Raw genomic sequence first — 11,014 nt, 5'->3', positions numbered from 1 at the left:
CAGGTAACCCGAATTACTTTAGCAAAATCAGTCCCTGTCGAGCTGCTAAATAATGAGGATTGGCTTAGGTCATGTCCATAAAAGAGCGTTCGAATTATAATCAGGCTTAACATCCTCTGCGGGTTTTCCACCCACTCGTCTAAAAACTGTGGACACTCCTCTCACACTGTAAACGCAGGATTTGGATGTTTTATACGGGAACCCAGCAGGGTCAGCAAATGTCTTCTTCCATGAACAGAATGAATTGACAAGGGAGAGTTGCTCCCTCCAAATTACGACAACAGAGATCCTCATTAAAATTAGTCCTCAAGCCATTGTTTTGATTAAAGGAATGTGTGATTGCCTATATATTTGAAATTCGTCCATCAAACCCTATTTGAAGACCTCTCCACATTTTTATGGATATGATCAAGACTCAGAAAATAATTATACTGGCATGATCGTCGGAAGGTACCTGGTAATTACATCTGCTCCTCTTTGTCATTGCCAGGGTCCTTAGTCAGGCTTGGCAGACTGGTTTCCACACCGAGCACTGATACGGGATTCGCTTTTTTTCTTTGAGTACAGTCAGACAAACTGAGTTTATGCCACACGAGGTTAAGGAGGAGTCGAACCTCCCAAATTAATTTTAGACCTTTTCAGAGTTGACGTCATCACAGGATAACCTCACCTGTCTGAGGTTCACTAGCTGGCAGGAAGGTCACCTAACTTGCCAAAAACTAAGAGTGTGCCATGATTAGCCGCCCCGACTCCTCAACGGCAATCGTTTCAAATCCAAACAAATCCTCCCAGTGAATCTATCACACTTTTCAGGGCGACGGGAGCTATACTCGGGATGGTTAGGTGTCACTTCAGGAAGCAGAATCGGTTTAGGATTTCACGATGTAAACATCCAAAACATGGGAACAAAGTGAAGGAAGCGAGATATTCCCCCTGAAGAGGGAGTCGCTCCTTCTGGAATCCCGCGCAAGAACAGAAGATGAGACCCCACCAGTTTTTGATGGAGCGAGAAGAATGAGCGCAAGTTTCATGGTGTGGCAGAGACAAAGATTGATTGAACTCCACCATTTTACCACCAGAATGGCCGAGTGGTTAAGGCGTTGGACTTAAGATCCAATGGGCAAATGCCCGCGTGGGTTCGATCCCCACTTCTGGTAGCTTGTTGTTCAAGATTACTTCTTCTGTACACTCTCGACTTTGTGAAACACTTTCACCTTCTGATGGTTAAGTGTGGCAGTTTCACAACTTGGATCTTTAGCTCAACTGAAAATACATTAAAGGGATAAATGTATTTCAGGTCAGTGTTCTTACTGCCATTCCACTGTGCACTGTAGCACACCAGCCAGCCAAACCACACAGGAACATCTGCAATCTCTATTAACATAACAATGCAAAAGCAGAGAAGGAAAGAATCAAAATTAAGCCAACTGTTAACCCTCAATTAACATGCTCGTCCCTATCAGAGAAGTGGGTGGACCCAAGCAGTATTGTGGTGGTTTGGCCTTGTAGCTCAGAGGCAGAGCATTGGTCTCGTAAACCAGGGGTCGTGAGTTCAAACCTCACCAAGGCCTTGTTCCTGTCTAGGTTCAAGTCTTTTGGCACATCAGGATATTTTTAAGCTATTGAACCCAGACATTCATTTCAGAGGTTGAAGGGAAAATGTTTGCTGGTATCACGGAATCCCTCAGACAGGATAGAATTTCTAGGTGCATGGAATTATGGAGGTATTTGTTCACAATGATCATCAATACATTTGTTAAACACATTCTCTAATGAACGTGTACCTTGAGGTTAGGAAAGCTTTTCCTTCTAACAAGGAATGACCGAATAAGTATTTGAAGGGAAAGGACTTGACAGGGTGCTAAAGTAAAATTCTCACATTCGTCACGATTTCAGGCCAGCTTTCACTTTGTCCGGAAAAGAGATAAAAAGGAAAATAAATGTTGTAAATTAAATAGAATTTGGTTACTTTCTTTTCATTTCACTGGATAAAATGCTTGCACTTTGAGACACGTGAAAGTGCATTGATAAGTTAAAGAAAGTGTAGAAAACGGACTAAGAAATCGTACTTCGGGCAGTTCAACAGAAGTCAAAAGCCGTTCGTAACATTACTCCTTTCGGCCCCTTACTAAATCTTGTCTCAATCTGACGTTTGTAAAAGTAGACACCTGTCCCATGTAGAAACGCGCAAAAAAATAATAGAAAAAAAAAAGAAAAGGATGCACCGGATGCATCTCCAATGCTGAGGGCAAAAGGCGACAGTGCTTCAAGGGAAACGTTGCCTTGGCCATAGAGTTGTTCTTTCATTGAAGCTGGTAGAAACTTGGCAAGTGCACAAGCGGCAACAGTCCCGCCTCCTCAAAAACCCAAACAGTCACTCGGAATGACGAAAGGTCTGTTCTAGCCCTTAACCTTTTTCTTTTTGCCACTCTGACAGAACGGTTCACAGCACAGTCTGTCAGAGAAAGCTAGCCTTCCGAAAAGATCGAAGGTCCACGTTGGTAGCAGATTTCCCCGAGGCAGGGCAAACCCGCAAAACGTAAAGACTTTACGCCTTGCTCCATACTTTACCAATCAGCCAACCTTCATTAAAGTCTACTTTGCGATGTAAAATCCTGCTTAAGAGCGGCAACGTGCTTAGAGTAACGTTCCAGAGAACAGTTAGTGAACCATCGAAATCGCAACATTTAATTCTTCAGGTAACCCGAATTACTTTAGCAAAATCAGTCCATGTCGGGCTGCTAAATAATGAGGATTGGCTTAGGTCATGTCCATAAAAGAGCGTTCGAATTATAATCAGGCTTAACATCCTCTGCGGGTTTTCCACCCACTCGTCTAAAAACTGTGGACACTCCTCTCACACTGTAACCGCAAGATTTGGATGTTTTATATGGGAACCCAGCAGGGGTCAGCAAATGTCTTCTTCCATGAACAGAATGAATTGACAAGGGAGAGTTGCTCCCTCCAAATTACGACAACAGAGATCCTCATTAAAATTAGTCCTCAAGCCATTGTTTTGATTAAAGGAATGTGTGATTGCCTATATATTTGAAATTCGTCCATCAAACCCTATTTGAAGACCTCTCCACATTTTTATGGATATGATCAAGACTCAGAAAATAATTATACTGGCATGATCGTCGGAAGGTACCTGGTAATTACATCTGCTCCTCTTTGTCATTGCCAGGGTCCTTAGTCAGGCTTGGCAGAGTGGTTTCCACACCGAGCACTGATACGGGATTCGCTTTTTTTCTTTGAGTACAGTCAGACAAACTGAGTTTATGCCACACGAGGTTAAGGAGGAGTCGAACCTCCCAAATTAATTTTAGACCTTTTCAGAGTTGACGTCATCACAGGATAACCTCACCTGTCTGAGGTTCACTAGCTGGCAGGAAGGTCACCTAACTTGCCAAAAACTAAGAGTGTGCCATGATTAGCCGCCCCGACTCCTCAACGGCAATCGTTTCAAATCCAAACAAATCCTCCCAGTGAATCTATCACACTTTTCAGTGCGACGGGAGCTATACTTGGGATGGTTAGGTGTCACTTCAGGAAGCAGAATCGGTTTAGGATTTCACGATGTAAACATCCAAAACATGGGAACAAAGTGAAGGAAGCGAGATGTTCCCCCTGAAGAGGGAGTCGCTCCTTCTGGAATCCCGCGCAAGAACAGAAGATGAGACCCCACCAGTTTTTGATGGAGCGAGAAGAATGAGCGCAAGTTTCATGGTGTGGCAGAGACAAAGATTGATTGAACTCCACCATTTTACCACCAGAATGGCCGAGTGGTTAAGGCGTTGGACTTAAGATCCAATGGGCAAATGCCCGCGTGGGTTCGATCCCCACTTCTGGTAGCTTGTTGTTCAAGATTACTTCTTCTGTACACTCTCGACTTTGTGAAACACTTTCACCTTCTGATGGTTAAGTGTGGCAGTTTCACAACTTGGATCTTTAGCTCAACTGAAAATACATTAAAGGGATAAATGTATTTCAGGTCAGTGTTCTTACTGCCATTCCACTGTGCACTGTAGCACACCAGCCAGCCAAACCACACAGGAACATCTGCAATCTCTATTAACATAACAAAGCAAAAGCAGAGAAGGAAAGAATCAAAATTAAGCCAACTGTTAACCCTCAATTAACATGCTCGTCCCTATCAGAGAAGTGGGTGGACCCAAGCAGTATTGTGGTGGTTTGGCCTTGTAGCTCAGAGGCAGAGCATTGGTCTCGTAAACCAGGGGTCGTGAGTTCAAACCTCACCAAGGCCTTGTTCCTGTCTAGGTTCAAGTCTTTTGGCACATCAGGATATTTTTAAGCTATTGAACCCAGACATTCATTTCAGAGGTTGAAGGGAAAATGTTTGCTGGTATCACGGAATCCCTCAGACAGGATAGAATTTCTAGGTGCATGGAATTATGGAGGTATTTGTTCACAATGATCATCAATACATTTGTTAAACACATTCTCTAATGAACGTGTACCTTGAGGTTAGGAAAGCTTTTCCTTCTAACAAGGAATGACCGAATAAGTATTTGAAGGGAAAGGACTTGACAGGGTGCTAAAGTAAAATTCTCACATTCGTCACGATTACAGGCCAGCTTTCACGTTGTCCGGAAAAGAGATAAAAAGGAAAATAAAGGTTGTAAATTAAATAGAATTTGGTTACTTTCTTTTCATTTCACTGGATAAAATGCTTGCATTTTGAGACACGTGAAAGTGCATTGATAAGTTAAAGAAAGTGTAGAAAACGGACTAAGAAATCGTACTTCGGGCAGTTCAACAGAAGTCAAAAGCCGTTCGTAACATTACTCCTTTCGGCCCCTTACTAAATCTTGTCTCAATCTGACGTTTGTAAAAGTAGACACCTGTCCCATGTAGAAACGCGCAAAAAAATAATAGAAAAAAAAAGAAAAGGATGCACCGGATGCATCTCCAATGCTGAGGGCAAAAGGCGACAGTGCTTCAAGGGAAACGTTGCCTTGGCCATAGAGTTGTTCTTTCATTGAAGCTGGCAGAAACTTGGCAAGTGCACAAGCGGCAACAGTCCCGCCTCCTCAAAAACCCAAACAGTCACTCGGAATGAGGAAAGGTCTGTTCTAGCCCTTAACCTTTTTCTTTTTGCCACTCTGACAGAACGGTTCACAGCACAGTCTGTCAGAGAAAGCTAGCCTTCCGAAAAGATCGAAGGTCCACGTTGGTAGCAGACTTCCCCGAGGCAGGGCAAACCCGCAAAACGTAAAGACTTTACGCCTTGCTCCATACTTTACCAATCAGCCAACCTTCATCAAAGTCCACTTTGCGATGTAAAATCCTGCTTAAGAGCGGCAACGTGCTTAGAGTAACGTTCCAGAGAACAGTTAGTGAACCATCGAAATCGCAACATTTAATTCTTCAGGTAACCCGAATTACTTTAGCAAAATCAGTCCCTGTCGGGCTGCTAAATAATGAGGATTGGCTTAGGTCATGTCCATAAAAGAGCGTTCGAATTATAATCAGGCTTAACATCCTCTGCGGGTTTTCCACCCACTCGTCTAAAAACTGTGGACACTCCTCTCACACTGTAAACGCAGGATTTGGATGTTTTATACGGGAACCCAGCAGGGGTCAGCAAATGTCTTCTTCCATGAACAGAATGAATTGACAAGGGAGAGTTGCTCCCTCCAAATTACGACAACAGAGATCCTCATTAAAATTAGTCCCCAAGCCATTATTTTGATTAAAGGAATGTGTGATTGCCTATATATTTGAAATTCGTCCATCAAACCCTATTTGAAGACCTCTCCACATTTTTATGGATATGATCAAGACTCAGAAAATAATTATACTGGCATGATCGTCGGAAGGTACCTGGTAATTACATCTGCTCCTCTTTGTCATTGCCAGGGTCCTTAGTCAGGCTTGGCAGAGTGGTTTCCACACCGAGCACTGATACGGGATTCGCTTTTTTTCTTTGAGTACAGTCAGACAAACTGAGTTTATGCCACACGAGGTTAAGGAGGAGTCGAACCTCCCAAATTAATTTTAGACCTTTTCAGAGTTGACGTCATCACAGGATAACCTCACCTGTCTGAGGTTCACTAGCTGGCAGGAAGGTCACCTAACTTGCCAAAAACTAAGAGTGTGCCATGATTAGCCGCCCCGACTCCTCAACGGCAATCGTTTCAAATCCAAACAAATCCTCCCAGTGAATCTATCACACTTTTCAGTGCGACGGGAGCTATACTCGGGATGGTTAGGTGTCACTTCAGGAAGCAGAATCGGTTTAGGATTTCACGATGTAAACATCCAAAACATGGGAACAAAGTGAAGGAAGCGAGATGTTCCCCCTGAAGAGGGAGTCGCTCCTTCTGGAATCCCGCGCAAGAACAGAAGATGAGACCCCACCAGTTTTTGATGGAGCGAGAAGAATGAGCGCAAGTTTCATTGTGTGGCAGAGACAAAGACTGATTGAACTCCACCATTTTACCACCAGAATGGCCGAGTGGTTAAGGCGTTGGACTTAAGATCCAATGGGCAAATGCCCGCGTGGGTTCGATCCCCACTTCTGGTAGCTTGTTGTTCAAGATTACTTCTTCTGTACACTCTCGACTTTGTGAAACACTTTCACCTTCTGATGGTTAAGTGTGGCAGTTTCACAACTTGGATCTTTAGCTCAACTGAAAATACATTAAAGGGATAAATGTATTTCAGGTCAGTGTTCTTACTGCCATTCCACTGTGCACTGTAGCACACCAGCCAGCCAAACCACACAGGAACATCTGCAATCTCTATTAACATAACAATGCAAAAGCAGAGAAGGAAAGAATCAAAATTAAGCCAACTGTTAACCCTCAATTAACATGCTCGTCCCTATCAGAGAAGTGGGTGGACCCAAGCAGTATTGTGGTGGTTTGGCCTTGTAGCTCAGAGGCAGAGCATTGGTCTCGTAAACCAGGGGTCGTGAGTTCAAACCTCACCAAGGCCTTGTTCCTGTCTAGGTTCAAGTCTTTTGGCACATCAGGATATTTTTAAGCTATTGAACCCAGACATTCATTTCAGAGGTTGAAGGGAAAATGTTTGCTGGTATCACGGAATCCGTCAGACAGGATAGAATTTCTAGGTGCATGGAATTATGGAGGTATTTGTTCACAATGATCATCAATACATTTGTTAAACACATTCTCTAATGAACGTGTACCTTGAGGTTAGGAAAGCTTTTCCTTCTAACAAGGAATGACCGAATAAGTATTTGAAGGGAAAGGACTTGACAGGGTGCTAAAGTAAAATTCTCACATTCGTCACGATTTCAGGCCAGCTTTCACGTTGTCCGGAAAAGAGATAAAAAGGAAAATAAAGGTTGTAAATTAAATAGAATTTGGTTACTTTCTTTTCATTTCACTGGATAAAATGCTTGCACTTTGAGACACGTGAAAGTGCATTGATAAGTTAAAGAAAGTGTCGAAAACGGACTAAGAAATCGTACTTCGGGCAGTTCAACAGAAGTCAAAAGCCGTTCGTAACATTACTCCTTTCGGCCCCTTACTAAATCTTGTCTCAATCTGATGTTTGTAAAAGTAGACACCTGTCCCATGTAGAAACGCGCAAAAAAATAATAGAAAAAAAAAGAAAAGGATGCACCGGATGCATCTCCAATGCTGAGGGCAAAAGGCGACAGTGCTTCAAGGGAAACGTTGCCTTGGCCATAGAGTTGTTCTTTCATTGAAGCTGGCAGAAACTTGGCAAGTGCACAAGCGGCAACAGTCCCGCCTCCTCAAAAACCCAAACAGTCACTCGGAATGACGAAAGGTCTGTTCTAGCCCTTAACCTTTTTCTTTTTGCCACTCTGACAGAACGGTTCACAGCACAGTCTGTCAGAGAAAGCTAGCCTTCCGAAAAGATCGAAGGTCCACGTTGGTAGCAGATTTCCCCGAGGCAGGGCAAACCCGCAAAACGTAAAGACTTTACGCCTTGCTCCATACTTTACCAATCAGCCAACCTTCATCAAAGTCCACTTTGCGATGTAAAATCCTGCTTAAGAGCGGCAACGTGCTTAGAGTAACGTTCCAGAGAACAGTTAGTGAACCATCGAAATCGCAACATTTAATTCTTCAGGTAACCCGAATTACTTTAGCAAAATCAGTCCCTGTCGGGCTGCTAAATAATGAGGATTGGCTTAGGTCGTGTCCATAAAAGAGCGTTCGAATTATAATCAGGCTTAACATCCTCTGCGGGTTTTCCACCCACTCGTCTAAAAACTGTGGACACTCCTCTCACACTGTAAACGCAGGATTTGGATGTTTTATACGGGAACCCAGCAGGGGTCAGCAAATGTCTTCTTCCATGAACAGAATGAATTGACAAGGGAGAGTTGCTCCCTCCAAATTACGACAACAGAGATCCTCATTAAAATTAGTCCTCAAGCCATTGTTTTGATTAAAGGAATGTGTGATTGCCTATATATTTGAAATTCGTCCATCAAACCCTATTTGAAGACCTCTCCACATTTTTATGGATATGATCAAGACTCAGAAAATAATTATACTGGCATGATCGTCGGAAGGTACCTGGTAATTACATCTGCTCCTCTTTGTCATTGCCAGGGTCCTTAGTCAGGCTTGGCAGAGTGGTTTCCACACCGAGCACTGATACGGGATTCGCTTTTTTTCTTTGAGTACAGTCAGACAAACTGAGTTTATGCCACACGAGGTTAAGGAGGAGTCGAACCTCCCAAATTAATTTTAGACCTTTTCAGAGTTGACGTCATCACAGGATAACCTCACCTGTCTGAGGTTCACTAGCTGGCAGGAAGGTCACCTAACTTGCCAAAAACTAAGAGTGTGCCATGATTAGCCGCCCCGACTCCTCAACGGCAATCGTTTCAAATCCAAACAAATCCTCCCAGTGAATCTATCACACTTTTCAGTGCGACGGGAGCTATACTCGGGATGGTTAGGTGTCACTTCAGGAAGCAGAATCGGTTTAGGATTTCACGATGTAAACATCCAAAACATGGGAACAAAGTGAAGGAAGCGAGATGTTCCCCCTGAAGAGGGAGTCGCTCCTTCTGGAATCCCGCGCAAGAACAGAAGATGAGACCCCACCAGTTTCTGATGGAGCGAGAAGAATGAGCGCAAGTTTCATGGTGTGGCAGAGACAAAGATTGATTGAACTCCACCATTTTACCACCAGAATGGCCGAGTGGTTAAGGCGTTGGACTTAAGATCCAATGGGCAAATGCCCGCGTGGGTTCGATCCCCACTTCTGGTAGCTTGTTGTTCAAGATTACTTCTTCTGTACACTCTCGACTTTGTGAAACACTTTCACCTTCTGATGGTTAAGTGTGGCAGTTTCACAACTTGGATCTTTAGCTCAACTGACAATACATTAAAGGGATAAATGTATTTCAGGTCAGTGTTCTTACTGCCATTCCACTGTGCACTGTAGCACACCAGCCAGCCAAACCACACAGGAACATCTGCAATCTCTATTAACATAACAATGCAAAAGCAGAGAAGGAAAGAATCAAAATTAAGCCAACTGTTAACCCTCAATTAACATGCTCATCCCTATCAGAGAAGTGGGTGGACCCAAGCAGTATTGTGGTAGTTTGGCCTTGTAGCTCAGAGGCAGAGCATTGGTCTCGTAAACCAGGGGTCGTGAGTTCAAACCTCACCAAGGCCTTGTTCCTGTCTAGGTTCAAGTCTTTTGGCACATCAGGATATTTTTAAGCTATTGAACCCAGACATTCATTTCAGAGGTTGAAGGGAAAATGTTTGCTGGTATCACGGAATCCGTCAGACAGGATAGAATTTCTAGGTGCATGGAATTATGGAGGTATTTGTTCACAATGATCATCAATACATTTGTTAAACACATTCTCTAATGAACGTGTACCTTGAGGTTAGGAAAGCTTTTCCTTCTAACAAGGAATGACCGAATAAGTATTTGAAGGGAAAGGACTTGACAGGGTGCTAAAGTAAAATTCTCACATTCGTCACGATTTCAGGCCAGCTTTCACGTTGTCCGGAAAAGAGATAAAAAGGAAAATAAAGGTTGTAAATTAAATAGAATTTGGTTACTTTCTTTTCATTTCACTGGATAAAATGCTTGCACTTTGAGACACGTGAAAGTGCATTGATAAGTTAAAGAAAGTGTAGAAAACGGACTAAGAAATCGTACTTCGGGCAGTTCAACAGAAGTCAAAAGCCGTTCGTAACATTACTCCTTTCGGCCCCTTACTAAATCTTGTCTCAATCTGACGTTTGTAAAAGTAGACACCTGTCCCATGTAGAAACGCGCAAAAAATAATAGAAAAAAAAAGAAAAGGATGCACCGGATGCATCTCCAATGCTGAGGGCAAAAGGCGACAGTGCTTCAAGGGAAACGTTGCCTTGGCCATAGAGTTGTTCTTTCATTGAAGCTGGTAGAAACTTGGCAAGTGCACAAGCGGCAACAGTCCCGCCTCCTCAAAAACCCAAACAGTCACTCGGAATGACGAAAGGTCTGTTCTAGCCCTTAACCTTTTTCTTTTTGCCACTCTGACAGAACGGTTCACAGCACAGTCTGTCAGAGAAAGCTAGCCTTCCGAAAAGATCGAAGGTCCACGTTGGTAGCAGATTTCCCCGAGGCAGGGCAAACCCGCAAAACGTAAAGACTTTACGCCTTGCTCCATACTTTACCAATCAGCCAACCTTCATCAAAGTCCACTTTGCGATGTAAAATCCTGCTTAAGAGCGGCAACGTGCTTAGAGTAACGTTCCAGAGAACAGTTAGTGAACCATCGAAATCGCAACATTTAATTCTTCAGGTAACCCGAATTACTTTAGCAAAATCAGTCCATGTCGGGCTGCTAAATAATGAGGATTGGCTTAGGTCATGTCCATAAAAGAGCGTTCGAATTATAATCAGGCTTAACATCCTCTGCGGGTTTTCCACCCACTCGTCTAAAAACTGTGGACACTCCTCTCACACTGTAACCGCAAGATTTGGATGTTTTATATGGGAACCCAGCAGGGGTCAGCAAATGTCTTCTTCC

At 43.4% G+C, this 11,014-nt stretch overlaps 8 non-coding genes across 8 annotated transcripts; all 8 read left to right on the top strand.

Annotated features, from left to right (window-relative positions):
- The first annotated feature begins 1,074 nt into the window (after positions 1 to 1,074).
- On the top strand, positions 1,075 to 1,157 carry trnal-uaa (transfer RNA leucine (anticodon UAA)). The gene has a single exon. It is a non-coding gene; the product is annotated as a tRNA-Leu (tRNA).
- A 342-nt stretch (positions 1,158 to 1,499) lies between these two features.
- On the top strand, positions 1,500 to 1,571 carry trnat-cgu (transfer RNA threonine (anticodon CGU)). The gene has a single exon. It is a non-coding gene; the product is annotated as a tRNA-Thr (tRNA).
- A 2,200-nt stretch (positions 1,572 to 3,771) lies between these two features.
- On the top strand, positions 3,772 to 3,854 carry trnal-uaa (transfer RNA leucine (anticodon UAA)). The gene has a single exon. It is a non-coding gene; the product is annotated as a tRNA-Leu (tRNA).
- A 342-nt stretch (positions 3,855 to 4,196) lies between these two features.
- Positions 4,197 to 4,268, top strand: trnat-cgu (transfer RNA threonine (anticodon CGU)). The gene has a single exon. It is a non-coding gene; the product is annotated as a tRNA-Thr (tRNA).
- A 2,199-nt stretch (positions 4,269 to 6,467) lies between these two features.
- Positions 6,468 to 6,550, top strand: trnal-uaa (transfer RNA leucine (anticodon UAA)). The gene has a single exon. It is a non-coding gene; the product is annotated as a tRNA-Leu (tRNA).
- Positions 6,551 to 6,892: 342 nt separating this feature from the next.
- Positions 6,893 to 6,964, top strand: trnat-cgu (transfer RNA threonine (anticodon CGU)). Its single transcript has one exon. It is a non-coding gene; the product is annotated as a tRNA-Thr (tRNA).
- Positions 6,965 to 9,163: 2,199 nt separating this feature from the next.
- On the top strand, positions 9,164 to 9,246 carry trnal-uaa (transfer RNA leucine (anticodon UAA)). The gene has a single exon. It is a non-coding gene; the product is annotated as a tRNA-Leu (tRNA).
- Positions 9,247 to 9,588: 342 nt separating this feature from the next.
- On the top strand, positions 9,589 to 9,660 carry trnat-cgu (transfer RNA threonine (anticodon CGU)). The gene has a single exon. It is a non-coding gene; the product is annotated as a tRNA-Thr (tRNA).
- The last annotated feature ends 1,354 nt before the right edge of the window (positions 9,661 to 11,014 follow it).

This window comes from Erpetoichthys calabaricus, chromosome 2 (genome assembly GCF_900747795.2).
Source record: "Erpetoichthys calabaricus chromosome 2, fErpCal1.3, whole genome shotgun sequence".
Lineage (NCBI taxonomy): Eukaryota > Metazoa > Chordata > Cladistia > Polypteriformes > Polypteridae > Erpetoichthys > Erpetoichthys calabaricus.
This window is presented reverse-complemented; position numbering and strand designations above follow the sequence as displayed.